The sequence below is a fragment of the Erpetoichthys calabaricus genome, chromosome 1, assembly GCF_900747795.2.
Source record: "Erpetoichthys calabaricus chromosome 1, fErpCal1.3, whole genome shotgun sequence".
Classification (NCBI taxonomy): Eukaryota; Metazoa; Chordata; class Cladistia; order Polypteriformes; family Polypteridae; genus Erpetoichthys; species Erpetoichthys calabaricus.
In genome coordinates this window covers 294,503,511-294,519,218 of record NC_041394.2, presented here as the reverse complement: position 1 = coordinate 294,519,218, position 15,708 = coordinate 294,503,511, and the positions used below count along the sequence as shown (strand labels likewise).

General features: G+C 36.8%; 1 protein-coding gene across 4 annotated transcripts in view; it reads left to right on the top strand.

The window, feature by feature from the left end:
- Nucleotides 1-2,510: 2,510 nt before the first annotated feature.
- pacsin2 (protein kinase C and casein kinase substrate in neurons 2) overlaps nt 2,511-15,708 on the top strand; it is a 108,183-nt gene continuing 94,985 nt past the window's right edge. For 2 of the 4 annotated variants that reach the window (XM_028816955.2, XM_028816948.2), the window contains exon 1: nt 2,511-2,692. The gene's annotated coding sequence lies outside the window, so the exon portion shown is untranslated. The remainder of the gene's footprint in view (nt 2,693-15,708) is intronic. The other 2 variants (XM_028816941.2, XM_028816935.2) reach the window with 1 other exon arrangement.

Below are 15,708 nucleotides of genomic sequence, written 5' to 3'. Positions count from 1 at the left end.
GAAATTATAGGTAACAGCATAGGGTACAATTAAAAAAAATGTTCTTGTGAAGGATACCTTTGCATTGAGCAAATTTGTACAAAAACTGAATCTAACTGATGTAGTCATCAATGGAAGCCTATTGCATTTGTGGTAGTTACTGCACACAGCTGCAACCTGGACAACCTAGGGCAATAGCAACACAATACATTACAAACTTGTAATTTTAGTAAAAAATACTTTGATATGAGGATACATGTTAGCGCAGTGCTTAGTGCTGATGCTTCATGGATCCACTGGCCCGGGTTTGAAGCCTGCACTTAGTCATTTTTTGTGTGAAGTTTGCATGTTGTGAGTCTGTAAGGATGTTTTCTTCCTACACCCCCAAAGAGGTACATCTTAAACTGTATGACGACAATATATTAATTGGCCTGGTATAAGTGCACTCTGCAATGGATTAGCACCCTGTGCAGGGCTGGTCTCTATCCTGCACTTGCTACTGCCAGAATTGGCTCGGGCTTTGAAATTATGCACTGTATTAAAAAAAAAATTGATTTATAAACGGGCAAGAATTTAGGGCTGCTCCTTCACGGCTCCAGGGGACTGGTCTGAATTTCTGGCATAGTCACATAATTTGTGGAACCTGCATTGTGTTTTCCTTATGTCTGAATGCATTTTTTCCTGGGTGCTCAAATTGAATACAGTATGTACAGGTTTACTTTACTGGCAGCTCTGAACTGGTCAGGTGTGAGTGGGCCCTGTCTTTTCACTATAGTTGTTTTTTGCACAACAAAGACTGGACTGACTCTACATATAATCCATTTGTTTATGTCACACAGCAGTGAAGCACTAAGCTAGAAAATGCCAGTCTCCTGCTAACCAGCATACATTTATCACCCAAAAGTGACAGAAGTACATTAGAAGTATATTAAAATAACTGCAAGCGTCTGAAGCAAATTCTGATGATAAAAGAATACAGTGTGCATTGTGATGCTACTTTCCATTAGATGGGATGGTGCAACAAAGTCTCCGTGTTTGATCTACAGGGCTGTAGGGCTGTGTTCTGAGTCCTCTGCCATACTCTTGTCTATACGTATGACTGCTTGGCTGGCTATGATTCTAATGTCATTGTCAAGTTTGTTGATGATACGGCTGTAGTAGGCCTGACAGCCAATAACAATGAACAGATGTACTAGATTAAGTTTATCACACTGGTCTTCTCCTGAATGTCAACAAGAGAGAGGTACTATGCACTTTTAGAATTAAGAGCACTTAGGTGGAGATGGTAGACTGTTTCAGGTATTTCGGTGTCCACATCTCAGAGGACCTGATCTAGTCCAAGCACACTGACATCTTGGTGAAGAAGGCACAGATGTCTTTACAGCCAGAGATGCCTTAAGGATTTCAGGCTGCCCTCCCACTATTTCTATAACTCCACCATTGAAAGTATCCTGACAAGAAGTATTACCGCCTGGTTTGGAAACAGCACACGCACCCTGCACCGCAAAGCTGTGCAGAGAGTAGTGTGGTCAACAGAATGCATCACAGGATGAGCAATCTCTAACTTAGGGCAAAGAAAATTATCAGAGATACCAGCCATCCCAAGAGTAGCCACTTCTCTGTGCTGCAGACAGATAAATGCTAACTGCTGCCTGAAGACCAGCTCAGAGAGACTGAGGAGGTGCTTCTTTCCACAGTCCGTCAGCATCCGAAATGAAGGCAGTGCCTAGTTCTACATGATAGCTAAATGTTAATGCTGCTGTTTCATTATAGATAGATAGATAGATAGATACTTTATTAATCCCAATGGGAAATTCACAATATTGTTATATTGTTATATATTGTTTCTGTATTAATACAGTGGTGCTGTTTACTGAGTTGAGTATTTACTGTGTATTGTCTTTTATATTCTCATGCACAGTCTTGGAGTTCAGCAACTAAGCACTTCATTACATATTATACTGTGTATAACTGTATGTGGCAAATAAAATTTGATTTTTGACTGGATTTGATTCCCGGTCTGTTCCATGTGGCACGTTCTCCTTAAAATTCCTACAGAGTGCCTTCAGGTGCTTTAGTTTCCTTCCACAATTTACAGACATTCTGTTAAATGACGTAGGTGTGTGCTTGAATGGTGTCTTGATACAGCCTGCCGCCCGACTTGCGGCCAATGCTGTGAAGATAAACTCCATGTATCCGCCACCAGCGGATGAGTAAAAAACTCAAACCCCGCCCATTAGAAATGTATACGATAAGTAAACGAGCCACCAGCGGATGAGTAAAAAACTCAAACCCCGCCCATTAGAAATGTAAACGATAAGTAAACGAGTCTTGAAAGTAAATGGCATTTTTCAAGTCTCCTCTTCGAAGTGCTACTCAGTGAATATGTTTTATTTTAGTTGAAAGTCTACACGACACCTTTTTGAAAAAAAAAACGTAAACATTTTATATGGCTTGTTACTGTTTATCTAAAGGAAGGAGAAGCATTGCGCTGGGCACTTACTTTACAAACACCGCTGCCACCGCTTTGCTTTCCCAGTACATACACAAAGTTGGGCGAGAGTGGTGACGTCAGAGAGGCGCGCCGCTCTTCGAGTCTCACTCGGGACGTCTGTCTGATTACTGAGAGAGGGAGAGAACGCGAGAAGGAGGAAAGCTGGAATTTTAGTAGGGATTTATTTTCACACCCTGAGAGGAATTTATCATTCTACAGGTAATTAAAGCAAATCTTTTTTCCCGTCTTTACAAAGATGCTTACTTTGAATAGAGGTGATGATTGAAAAAGAAGTTGATTTCACGGTTAAAAAGTTTGTCATAGAGAAGTTTTTTTTTTTAACACGTTACAGTATCTACTCTCCGACGTGTGCTGGCTGCAGCTTTCGGGCGGCGGCTAAGATCTCTCCAGCTGCAGCTACAAAAAAAGAAGATAGAAACGGTATATGTGGGTGTAACTGTGATTCTCAGCAACCCACATGCCGCACAGACCACTTCTTAGCCAAACGGTCATATCATGTAAATGGCGGGTTTTGGGGAGCGGGGTCTTGTACACTAATAAATCTAAATACATCACATTCAGCTGGAGCTTCCTATTTTAGAAGGAAGTATCGAAGCGGCACGCGCAGTTTCGCTTTAACTTTAACAGCTGTAGTTGTTGCGGATAAGATGTGTCGTAAATCTTGTTTAGGCTTCAGAAGGTCGAAACGCCCTTCTCTTCTATGCACTTTTAAACCTTTGGGAACAATTCAAGGTGAAAGAGTTAAAATATGTGCCCTTTCAGCGTATTTCTCTCTAGTTTGGCGCAGTGCGGCCGAAGAGCCCCGCGTAGTCTAACTGTCAATCCCCCAAAGCGGGGGGGCACCTGTCTATAAAATGGGGGGGAGGGGGCTAGGGCGTCTCCCACCCAGGGTACTGTCAGTCAACTGCTTGCATTGGGGTTTGCCTCCTGTGCTGTTCTTTTCCACCCCGTTTATCACATTATAACTACATGAAACAGTTCTTGCCGACGTATCGCGGTATCGCATTTTTCATAGATAACCCGTTATGAATTGCTTGCACGCGATACATTTCGTTTCGTGCGTATACTAGACGTGTCCTTTTTTGAATAGTATACAATGGTGTTACATCTGTCAGTGGTAAACGATTTCATGTTCTTACCGTGTTAAGGTAAGGGCGTTAATCATTTCTAGATGTTTAAGCCTTTTCTTCTTATCTTTGTTTTTAAAATTGGCTAGGTATTGGATTACAGTTAGTACTTTATCATTTTACTTAAGAAAAATTATTGATTTGAGGTGTGTCATCAAATAGTATGATTTTAGGTTTAAAAAATCTGGATAAGATCGTATGAGACAGAATTAATGATTACTTACATTCACAAATATGCAGCTGGTAACTTAACTACTGCACATGCTCTGTTGCTTTCAGTATAGGGTTTGTAGTTGCTCTCTAGCAACAATAAAAAGGCCCATAGATTGATCTATTATTACCCGTCAATCTATTGTTTTGGACTGGTGTCCTGTCATGGGCTGGGTTCAGTCATTCTCCCTGTGCTTTTTGGATAATTGACAGTTCTCTTGTGACCCCAAATGTGGAAAATACAGCAGTATATGCAGTAAGTACAGCAGTCACTCCAAGTGCTGCCTCAGGTAGGCTTACAAGATGGTAATCACAGAATATGTTATCATCATAATATTTAAAAAAAAAAAAAAAAAAAAGATTGTTTATACTAAGGAAAGATTTTTAATATTAATATATCACTTCTACCTTGTACTTGACTATGCTAAAATAATTCTCAGTTCTTAAACTCAAATGGTGTTCTAAATTACCCTTGTCCAAAACGTTTATAGACGCATTTAATCGCAGCTGGGGCAGTTAATTGTAATTCAAAAAGCAAACTGCACTGTTTACTATGAATTATGCTATAAGCCATTTTTTTCCTCCAAATCAAGTTTTATTTGTCACATACCATTACTCAGTACAATATAAGGTGAAATGCTTATTTGCCAAACTTTTAAGGCTGTGTTAAAAGAATATTAAAGACAATAAATATGACTGTAAATATCAATAAACATCAATATACATAATCACAGCAGTAGTTTTCATTATATTAAAAAATATATAATCAATCGGGTATCATGTAGCTCTAGTCTAGGTACTCTTCTCATTTAGGATGCAAATGGACTCTGATTCAGTACCACATATGGGTATGGTGTTGCAGTTTGCTTCCATGTAGTTCAACTGGTAGATGGCACAAAGCAGCTCATTTGGGATGGCAGAATTACCTGGTGGAATTTTTTTCCTGTTGTTTACTACATTTTGTTTAAACCAGTGTGTATATGTACTTTCATTAGGATGAATTCTTGTTTACATTATACATTGTAGAATGCTTTTTAATAGTGATTGCTGTATAGTAGTAGGTGACCAGTGGTTGGCAAACTCATTCCTAAAGGACTCACTGTGGCTGCAAGTTTTTGTTACAACCAGCTTCAGTTTTTTATTGGACTCATTCTAATTAAGTGAGCCATTATTTCTGAGTTTCTGTGTTTTGGGGACAATGTAGAAGTTGCAAAAGTAAGTTTACTAAAATGTTATTAAAATATATAAGTAGTTATATGGGGATAAATCTTTTTTACAATAATTTCATCTTATTTTTTTTTTTTTTTTGATTTTCTACATGTTCTGATAATTTTAATCCATTATTTAATAATTAAAGGGTATGATGGTAAAATAGTACCAGCCTGTCATCATTCAGTGTTGCCTGGGTGTCTGCTCTCCTTGTTTTTAATCATTATTATTAGGGTACAGTGAAGTGAACAAACTACACAGAAAAAGGGCAAAATAATTAGAAAACAACTAAAACAAATTAAGCATTTACAGCTAAAGAAAAAAGTGCAAATATTTGTAAATGTCTTTTAATTGTAAAAATTATACTACAGTGATTTTCTGAATGCAGAATATGAGAAAGGGAAAAATAACCACTACATTAAATGAGATCAGTTATTAGCTATTATCAGTGATTGTCAGTCTGGTTGGAACAAAAATCTGTAGGCACATGGGGTCCCCAGAACTGAGTTTGGAAACCACTGAATTTAAACACTTAACTACCTCAAGGATGCCAGTTCAGTGAGCAACATTAACAATGTGTGTGATATTCGAAAGAAGTCAGTTTAGCAGTACTGTCCCTAGTGAGTGCAGAGATAGTTAAACAATTGAAGTATGCACATGGTTTATATTTGTCTGTAAGACTCTGTTGAATAATATAAAATACATATAGTATAAAATCAATGTATGTCACCAGTGTGCTAACAGAGAATTATTGACTCCAGAAAAAAACTGCAGACTTTTTAAAAATGGACACAAGTAGTATATACATTGACAGGAACTGAAAATTAAATCTATTTATTCAACTGCGGAATATGTACTAATCTAGAATGAAAACGCAGTGCTTACTGTGATGTTTAAAATAAGTATGTTTATGTTTTGACTTAGATTCTAGCAATGCTTTTCTACAGAACAATGCAGAAGTAAAGGGGAACCGCAATTTTTGTGACTGGAATTGCCAGTGATGGTTTATCTAGTTTATTACTTACAAATTCATTTAAATAATTTTGTAATGTTTTGTAAGAACTACTTTTGTTTATCATCTGTTTGAAAAATTTAATGGTTTGGAATTTTTCACTTACAGAACCAAATTCTGGTTTACTTTATCAAAATGTTCAGTTTGTAATCTTATTTAGGGGGATTAATAGATTTCAAGATTTAGAGTTGGCTATGGTGGATGAGTTTAAATACTTGGGATCAACAGTGCAGAGTAATGGGGATTGTGGAAGAGAGGTGAAAAAGAGAGTGGAGACAGGGTGGAATGAGTGGAGATGAGTGTCAGAAGTAATTTGTGACAGACAAGTATCGGCAAGAGTGAAAGGGAAGGTCTACAGGACGGTAGTGAGACCAGCTATGTTATATGGGTTGGAGACGGTGGCTCTGACCAGAAAGCAGGAGACAGAGCTGGAGGTGGCAGAGTTAAAGATGCAAAGATTTGCACTGGGTGTCACGACGATGGATAGGATTAGAAATGAGTACATTAGAGGGTCGGATCAAGTTGGACGGTTTGGAGACAAAAGTCAGAGAGGCAAGATTGTGTTCATTTGGACATGTGCAGAGGAGAGTTGCTGAGTATATTGGAAGAAGGATGCTAATGATAGAGTGATGGGTGTAACAGAACAAGATGCAGAGGACAGAAAGACATGGAAGAAGATGATCCGCTGTGGCAAACCCCAAGAAGAAGAATAGATTTCAAGATTTGTTGTTTTTAAGTTGCTGAGGTGCAAGGGATTGTGACTTTTTAATTTGTAGGAAACAGATGTTCTGGTATAGTATGGTGTGATGTGACCGTACTATATAATATACAGTATGTGATCTCTGTAACATCTGTGGATGTCAGTCTGACTTCAAAGTGGTTATGCACAGCAAAGAGTAACAAATACAGAATGAAAATCATCCAAATAAATGAAGGGCCCTGCAATTCTATATTAGATGGGGCACCAGAAGCTCAGAAAAATTGTTTGCAAAGGAGTATTGGAAAATGTTGTTGGTGAGCCTAATGCCTGAACTGTGGCTATTTTGATAAATTAATTAAGACTAGCTCTTAGTACTGACTTTCAGTGCTTTCTCACCTATTGGAAACACATATCTGGCAAAATAATTTTATAGCCAAATCTGTGTTTAATGCATGCTCCTGAACCGAGAATTAATGCCTAAACTGTTTTTTTCATTTCCATCTTTGTCATGCTATTGTGTTTTTAATTTGTTCATGTCAAGACAGTTCTATAAGGAAAAATATGTGCTTTGATGCTGCATAAAATGTCACTTTTATTTAATACTAGCAAAATACCCGCGCTTCGCAGCGGAGAAGTAGTGTGTTAAAGAGGTCATGAAAAAGAAAAGGAAACATTTTAAAAATAACGTAACATGATTGTCAATGTAATTGTGTTGTCATTGTTATGAGTGTTGCTGTCATATATATATATATATATATATATATATACACACACACACAGACACACACACACATAAACATATATATACATATATATACATATCTACATATACACATCTACATATACACACATATATATATATATATATATATATATATATATATATATATATATATATACACATCCACATATATGTATATATATACACATATCAACATATATATATACACATACATATACACACATACATACACACACACAGACACATATATATACATATATATATTTACATATCTACATATATATATATATACATATCTACATATATATACACATGTATATTTACATCTATATATATACACATATATCTATATATATATACACATATATATATATATATATATATACATATCTATATATATACACATATATATACATATCTACATATATATATATATATATATATATATATATATATATATATATATATATATATATATATTACGATTGTTATAGTTCTCTTTGTATACCACGTTTTCAGTTCAGCACTCCGGTTGTAATATGACCACACTCTTGAGAATGCAACGTATAGTTGTACAGGAGAAAAGCAATTTTGCCTCAAATCAATGGCAACCTTTTGTAGGTCTACGAACTTAATTTAAACTTTAGGTTTACACGGTGCTTTGTTTCCGACATGCTGCGTTCAGTCAGTTCACGTGAGCCGCTCTCTTGTGTGATGTTGCGATGTCCACGGCTTTATTTAATGTTAGCTAAGACCCGGCACTTAAAAGTTTCTCGCTACAGCAATTTTAACTCCATTACAAAGTCATCTAAAGTCTCGTTTATACCTCGTGTCTTCTCATTAAACTTGTATCTCGCGAATATGGTATTGCAAACGGCAGCGGGAGCGTTTCTATAAACTTAATTTAAACTTACGGTTTACACCGTGCTTTGTTTCCGCAGTAGCGAAGTGATCACTCCTGCTGCATTCAGTCAGTTCACGTGAGCCGCTCTCTTGTGTGATGTTGCGATGTCCACAGCTTTATTTAATGTTAGCCAAGACCTGGCACTTCAAAGTTTCTCGCTACAGCAATTTTAACTCTGTTACAAAGTGATCCAAATCTCGTTTATACCTCGTGTCTTCTCATTAAACTTGTATCTCGCGAATATGGTATTGCAAACGGCAGCGGGAGCGTTTCTATAAACTTAATTTAAAACTTACGTTTTACACCGTGCTTTGTTTCCCTTATGAACATGCTTGTATGCTTAACTCGCTCGTTCTCAATTGTTTAATTAATTTTTTGCTCTTCGCTGTTTGCGGCTGTTCCTCCATTTCCCCCTACTTCGTTCTTTTATCTCGCGAATATGTTATTGCAATCCTTAACGGGAGCGTTTCAATAAACTGATTGAAAATAGTTTTGCATTTACCTTTTTAGTAAAAGGCGAGCTTTTAAGCCTGAGAAATCACCCCGTAAATGCAGACGTTTAATTGGACATGTGTTAATATGTATGGTTACACAGTATTAAAAGACAGTGAACAACGTCAGTTACCTTTCTTCCGCGTTTGATAAAAGGTGAGCTTTTAAGCCTGAGAAATCACCCCGTAAATGCACACGTTTAATTGCACATGTGTTAATATGTATGCTCACACAGTATTAAAAGACAGTCAAAAATTAACGTAATTTACCTTCGTTCCCGCGTGTGACTCATGCTGTAAATGTCTTCCTTGTTTTTAGTTCACGTGATTACGTAGGAGGCGTGATGACGCGATACGTGACTCGCCTCCTCCATTACAGTGTATGGACAAAAAATATGTTCCAGTTATGACCATTACGCTTTGAATTTCGAAATGAAACCTGCCTAACTTTTGTAAGTAAGCTGTAAGGAATGAGCCTGCCAAATTTCAGCCTTCCACCTACACGGGAAGTTGGAGAATTAGTGATGAGTGAGTCAGTGAGTGAGTCAGTCAGTCAGTGAGGGCTTTGCCTTTTATTATTATAGATTAGATTTTTCTCTTTATTTGTTTTGTTAAGTTTCAGAGTCTAATAGGCATTTTCTTAGTGCTTAATATTCGCCACATTGTATCTAATTCTCAGCTTTCATTGCAAAACAAAACAGGCAATTTATTTTTTTTTTTTTAGAATTACTGGTGACCAAGGGTCATTGATGAAGAGTTGCATGCTGCGCTGAAATATTTTAGAGAAAAAAACCTGCCATATCTTACTGTTCAGAATGTTAACATGTACAATTTCATTTTAGTATGCAATAAACACAAATTTCTCCTTCTGTGTAGACCTCTGTAATACTTTCTGCCAATAAGCACTTTCCAAGCATCCTATGAGAGACTGTGAATGGTATTACTAGGGTGTTGTACCGTGTTAGCCATTACGGATGTAGTAAGAAGTCATGCAAAATGATACTGTATCTTGCCTGAAGAAGGGGCCAGAGTTGCCTCGAAAGCTTGTATATTGTAATCTTTTTAGTTAGCCAATAAAAGGAGTCGTTCTGCTTATCTTCTCATTACTGTTGGTATTGTTAGCAAAGTGCTTTATTTGCTTTTATTGAGTTAGCTGTCATATTTTGTACTCTGAAACTTGTTCTTGCCACATGAGGCTTGTGTGCTTTCTTTGAGTACTGTATTACTAGTGGTTGAGGCTTAAAAGAGGCTGATTACGTTAGGTAAGATTTCAGCCTTTATTAAGCATCATTTAAGACTTCATAAAAGTAGATACACTGAGTTTCAATCCACAGTGAAAATATTTCAGTACAAACACTATACTGAAATATATTAATTGAGAATAGTGAGATTTTTGTCTCATACACTCTATATACATTGTTGAAGTGACTGTAATAGACCTGTGATGTACTTAAAATTACTTAGTTTGTCAGGAGTTAGAAGTTGAAAGGTATGGATGAAGATGATCCGCTGTGGCAACCCCTAACGGGAGCAGCTGAAAAAAGAAGTCAGGAGTTACCAGTTAAGTAACGGGTTAAAAATCAAGGAGATTGCATCAACTTAGTATATAGTAGTGTGTACATATTGTCAAGAATAATCTACTGTATGTGATAATTGATGCCTCATAAGTAGGGAATCCATTCCCGGACGAGTTTGTCCATTCCCGGGAATTCGGGAATCCTGCATTTCATTCCCAGGAATCCCGGGTTCCCGGGCACGGGCATCTCACATGTGAACGGTTTTATAACGACCGACACTTATTTTTAATAAAACTAATGCAATATATTGACACAAATAAAAGACTAACCTTATCTACAGTACAAGCAGTTCATGCTGTCATATAAGTACATGTATCTTTAGTTGTGGTAATAAGAGCATAGAAAGCACAATGTCCTCACAGGTGGCGCAGTGGTAGTGCTGCTGCTTTGCAGTAAGGAGACTGTGGAAGATTGTGGGTTCACTTCCCGGTTCTTCCCTGTGTGGATTACGCTTTGAGTACTGAGAAAAGCACTATGTAAATGTAATGAATTATTATTATTAACGTGTCCAGTGTGCGGTCGTCCAGGCAAGAGCGCACCTTCGTGCAGAAGTACGCCAGCCGCTGAGAAAGCACGCTCTGCCTCCACTGAAGTAGACGGCACAATCATCAGATACTGATACACTTGTTCTGAACAACGCCCGCGCTTGCCGTTGTTCTGAAACCCCGCCATTTCAGCTTTTACTGATGCATCCAGTTTCTTGGCATCATTCTGTGATGGCAAGTTTCTTGGCACAGATAATGCGGATGCAACAGACTGATGCATTGCAATTTCAAGTTGCTGTTCAAAGCTGTTGTCTGATGAAGTGCAAGCTACAGCAATGGCGCCACCTTAATTATTTTCAGCTATAACTCTGTTATTTCTTGATCGATTTTTACACTTTTACATGCTATATATGCGAGCTTGGCCGTTCCCGATTTCCCGGGAACTACAGCAGTTTCATTCCCGGGAATGAAAAATGTTTGGGAATCCCGGGCTCCCAATGGATTCCCTACTCATAAGCTTTATCGTGATCTTTTTGTAGACCTGTTTGATTTCATCTGTGAACATTCTTTGCTAGGCGTTTCTAAATTTATTTCACCTCTTGATTTCTGGTTAAACCATGTTTAAAAACATCCTGTTTAATCTATTTATATTACCAGGGTGTTTGGTTTATTTTTAAATGAAATGTTTAAATGTACTTTGGATAAGCTTATAAAACTTTATATTCAGAGTATTCCCCATTGGTCAAAAAAAATAAAAACTAGTTTTTGTCAGTTTGGCTAAAATTGAGATATAGCAATTATGTTATTTACATTTACTGTTGGTAAGTTTCGAGTTATATTTCTTAGGTTAATGTCAAACCAAAAAGAAGGATGTAACCTATCTGGGACTCTGAAATGTCTAATCTTAGCCTTATTTAGTGAGACAAAATGGGGCAGGGTTTGTGTGTTTATAGGAAGAGAAAGGAAAGAGAGCACAGTATTCTGTGATTTGTTGGTTAGTTTGCTAGGTTGCCAGGCCTGGTAATAACAGTATGAAATTGGCGATAAGGCTATTTATTTTTTAATCTAATATAAAAAATATTATATAGAGAAGCAATATTATAGACAGTATAATTCTGATCAGTCAATGCTCTTTGAATATTAAAGCTATAGAGAGAGTCTTATTTTATATCCTTAAAAGTTTTAAAAAAGTCCCATTTAAGTCAAAATTTGTTTTGACTGAGCAGAGATTGGGCTGGTCAGATTTTTTTATTTCAACTATGATAAAACCAGAGGTGTTACAATTTTAGTTTTCAAAACAATTCCAATTATGTAGTGCCTAACTCTAAATCCACTGCATCCACTAAATAGTATCATCTCCAGACAGAAGAGCAGCTTCAGCGACAGACTGCTGTCACTGTCCTGCTCCACTAACAGATTGAGGAGATCGTTCCTCCCCCAAACTATGCGACTCTTCAATTCCACCCAGAGGTGTAAACGTTAACATTTAACATTATACAAAGTTATTGTCTGTTTTTCACCTGCATTATTATCATTCTTTAATTTAATATTATTTATTGTATCATTATGCTGCTGCTGGAGAATGTGAATTTCCCATTGGGATTAATAAAGTATCTATCTATCTATCTCTATCTGTCTATTTATCTATCTAAAGGGCGATATTGTGGCAGTGGGGAAATTATACAAATCTAAAATAATTTTGACTAGTATATACAGTACATTTAGGTACCAAATTTGCATGACCAAGAGTTCATGCTTAAGGTAACTTTATTTGTTCCTAGTTCAAGCACTTATAACATTTTAATGGCTGAAGACCTGAATTGTATTAAATCCAGACTTTACAGTCGTCAGCACCTGCAATAATATTTAAAATTGTGGCAGTAATGATAGTTTATTAATCTCTGACCCATGGAAATTTCTATATCAAAATTTGATAGAATATTATTTCTTTTCATTAGTATGTCATAACTAGTCAAGAACTGATCTCGTTTTCTTCCTTTATCAGTTATTTGCTGTCCTGTATTGAATCTTGCAAATACAAAATTATTATGTTAGATCATGCATCTCTTATTTTAGTTCTCAGATCATTAAACCCAATTTACAACTGGCGACTTAATCCATTAATGGTAGCTGATCAGGACTTTATTACAACAATTTTCATGCAAAATTATATTTTCTTAGAGACTAGTGATTTGTAGGAATACTCTGGGAAACACTGAAGGTAGTTTTAAGAGAACAATTAATCCTGAATGTTTCACAAAAAACAAGCTGTGCAATAGAAGGACATCAGAGCTGATTATTCAACTATCTCATTCTGTAAAGCATGCATTCTCTGTGCTATGTCTACTTGTTCTTTGAGTATGACCTCAATTATTTTATTTGAGAGTTCTTGTCATGTGCAGTAAGGAAGAACTTCACAACCAGTTTTACTTGGGTCTGTCAGAGGTTGCTTTGTTATAATACTTTGATTCATTTGTGCAAGTTCTATGTATGGGATTGACATGCAATATGTGACGAGGAAGCTATACCGAAATCTTGTTTTCTTTATAAAGTGCATTGTAATTGGGGGTGGAAGTAGGGGGTGGAGTTTAGGTACAATTATTTATTTATTTTATTTCATAAGGGACTAAACATTTAAACTTTATTCACATCCCTAGCTCCTTTCTATGCATAATAATGATCAGTTTCAACCCATTTTATAAGTATTCATTATATGGAAGTCTTTTTTAACTATTATCCTCTAAATGTAATTTTCCAGTGACACACATTTTCTTCTGTATGTAGAAAAGGTGCCTATTCAACTTTCCTTATGGAATACTTACTAGTTTCAATGATGATTCAGACAGCATGTCCAGAGTATATTAAATCTCATCAAACTTCAATGATCTTAGGAAAAGATGGAGAATAGATCTCTTAATTACAGTTTCACAAAAGGAAATTTCAGCCATTTATAAAATACACTCTAGTTCAGTATGCACAAAACACATCCCAATTCAATCAAAAATAAATTGATCACATATCATGTCTGAAATTCCCTAAGATGTACCCAGGGCAGGATGCAACATTAGAGTGATTTCATCAGGCTCAAGCATTTCTCGATTGCATGTTTTGGAAAAGTCCTATACTAGTGCAATTACTTTTGCTCAAAATGTTATATCTATCATGTATCCCAGGATATAAAATCACACTTAATAACCTAACAGCAATAGGATAAAAGAGTGCTATAAAAACAGTTTGTAATATCCTAAGAAACACTGCATACTTGATTTATTTATTTTTCTTTTTTAAAAAAGGTTGACAAGAATTTATCAATATAATTCTAAAGTAAATATTCTGAGGCTGTGATCAACCCTTTTGTTTTTAAAGAGCCATTTTAGAAGGAACTGTCTAATCTTAACTGCTTTTTTTGTGAGGTGAATTTCAAAAATGTTTTTAAAGCGTGTTATTGTACTTGACACCGCGTTCCAAATTATTATGCAAATGATATTTTTCTCTGATTTTCCTAAATAGTCAATGCAAGTGGCAGTCAGCATAGTTTTTGAGTCATCAACCATTAGAGTATAATTTGAATGTTACTGAACAAACCTCCTAATGATAACGGTATGTTTTTCAAAAATAAAAAACTTAAAATGCACTGTTCCAAATTATTATGAACAACAGAGTTTCAAAACATTTTATAGGTTGTAAAGAACTGAAAATGGTCATTTGTTGAATTTGCAGCATTAGGAGGTCATATTTACTGAAATCAAAAGCTATTTCAATCAAAAACATCTTAACAGGTCAAGTTACATATTAACATAGGACCCCTTATTTGATAGCAGCTTCACAATTCTTGCATCCAATGAACTTGTGAGTTTTTGGAGACTTTCTGCTTGAATTTCTTTGCAGGATGTCAGAATAGCCTCCCAGAGCTGCTGTTTGGATGTAAACTGCCTCCCACCCTCATAGATCTTTTGCTTGAGGATGCTCCAAAGGTTCTCAATAGGATTGAGGTCAGGGGAGGATGGGGGCCACACCATGAGTTTTTCTCCTTTTATGCCGATAGCAGCCAATGATGCAGAGGTATTCCTTGCAGCATGAGATGGTGCATTGTCATGCATGAAAATGATTTTGTTACGGAAAGCACGGTTCTTCTTTTTGTACCATGGAAGAAAGTGGTCAGTCAGAAACTCCACATACTATTCAGAGGTCATTTTCACACCTTCAGGGACCCTAAAGGGGCCGACCAGCTCTCTCCCGATGATTCTGGCCCAAAACATGTCTCCGCCACCTCCTTGCTGATGTCGCAGCCTTGTTGGAACATGGCGGCCGTCCACCAACCATCCACCTCTGCATCCATCTGGACCATTCAGGGTTGCACGGCACTCATCTGTAAACAAGACTGTTTGAAAATTAGTCTTCATGTAGTTCTGGGCCCAATGTAGCCGTTTCTGCTTGTGAGCATTGGTTAGGGGTGGCCAAATAGAAGGTTTATGCATAACTGCAATCCTCTGAAGGATCCTGCTCGTTGATGTTCGCGGGACCCCAGAGGCACCAGCAGCTTCAAATACCTGTTTGCTGCTTTGTAATGGCATTTTAGCAGCTGCTCTCCTAATCCGACGTATTTGTCTGGCAGAAACCTTCCTCATTTTGCCTTTATCTGCAGCCACACATCTTTTAACAGTACGATGATCATGCTTAAGTTTTCGTGAAATATCTAAGGTTTTCATACTTTGTCCAAGGCATTCAACAATTTCACGCTTTTCAGCAGCAGAGAG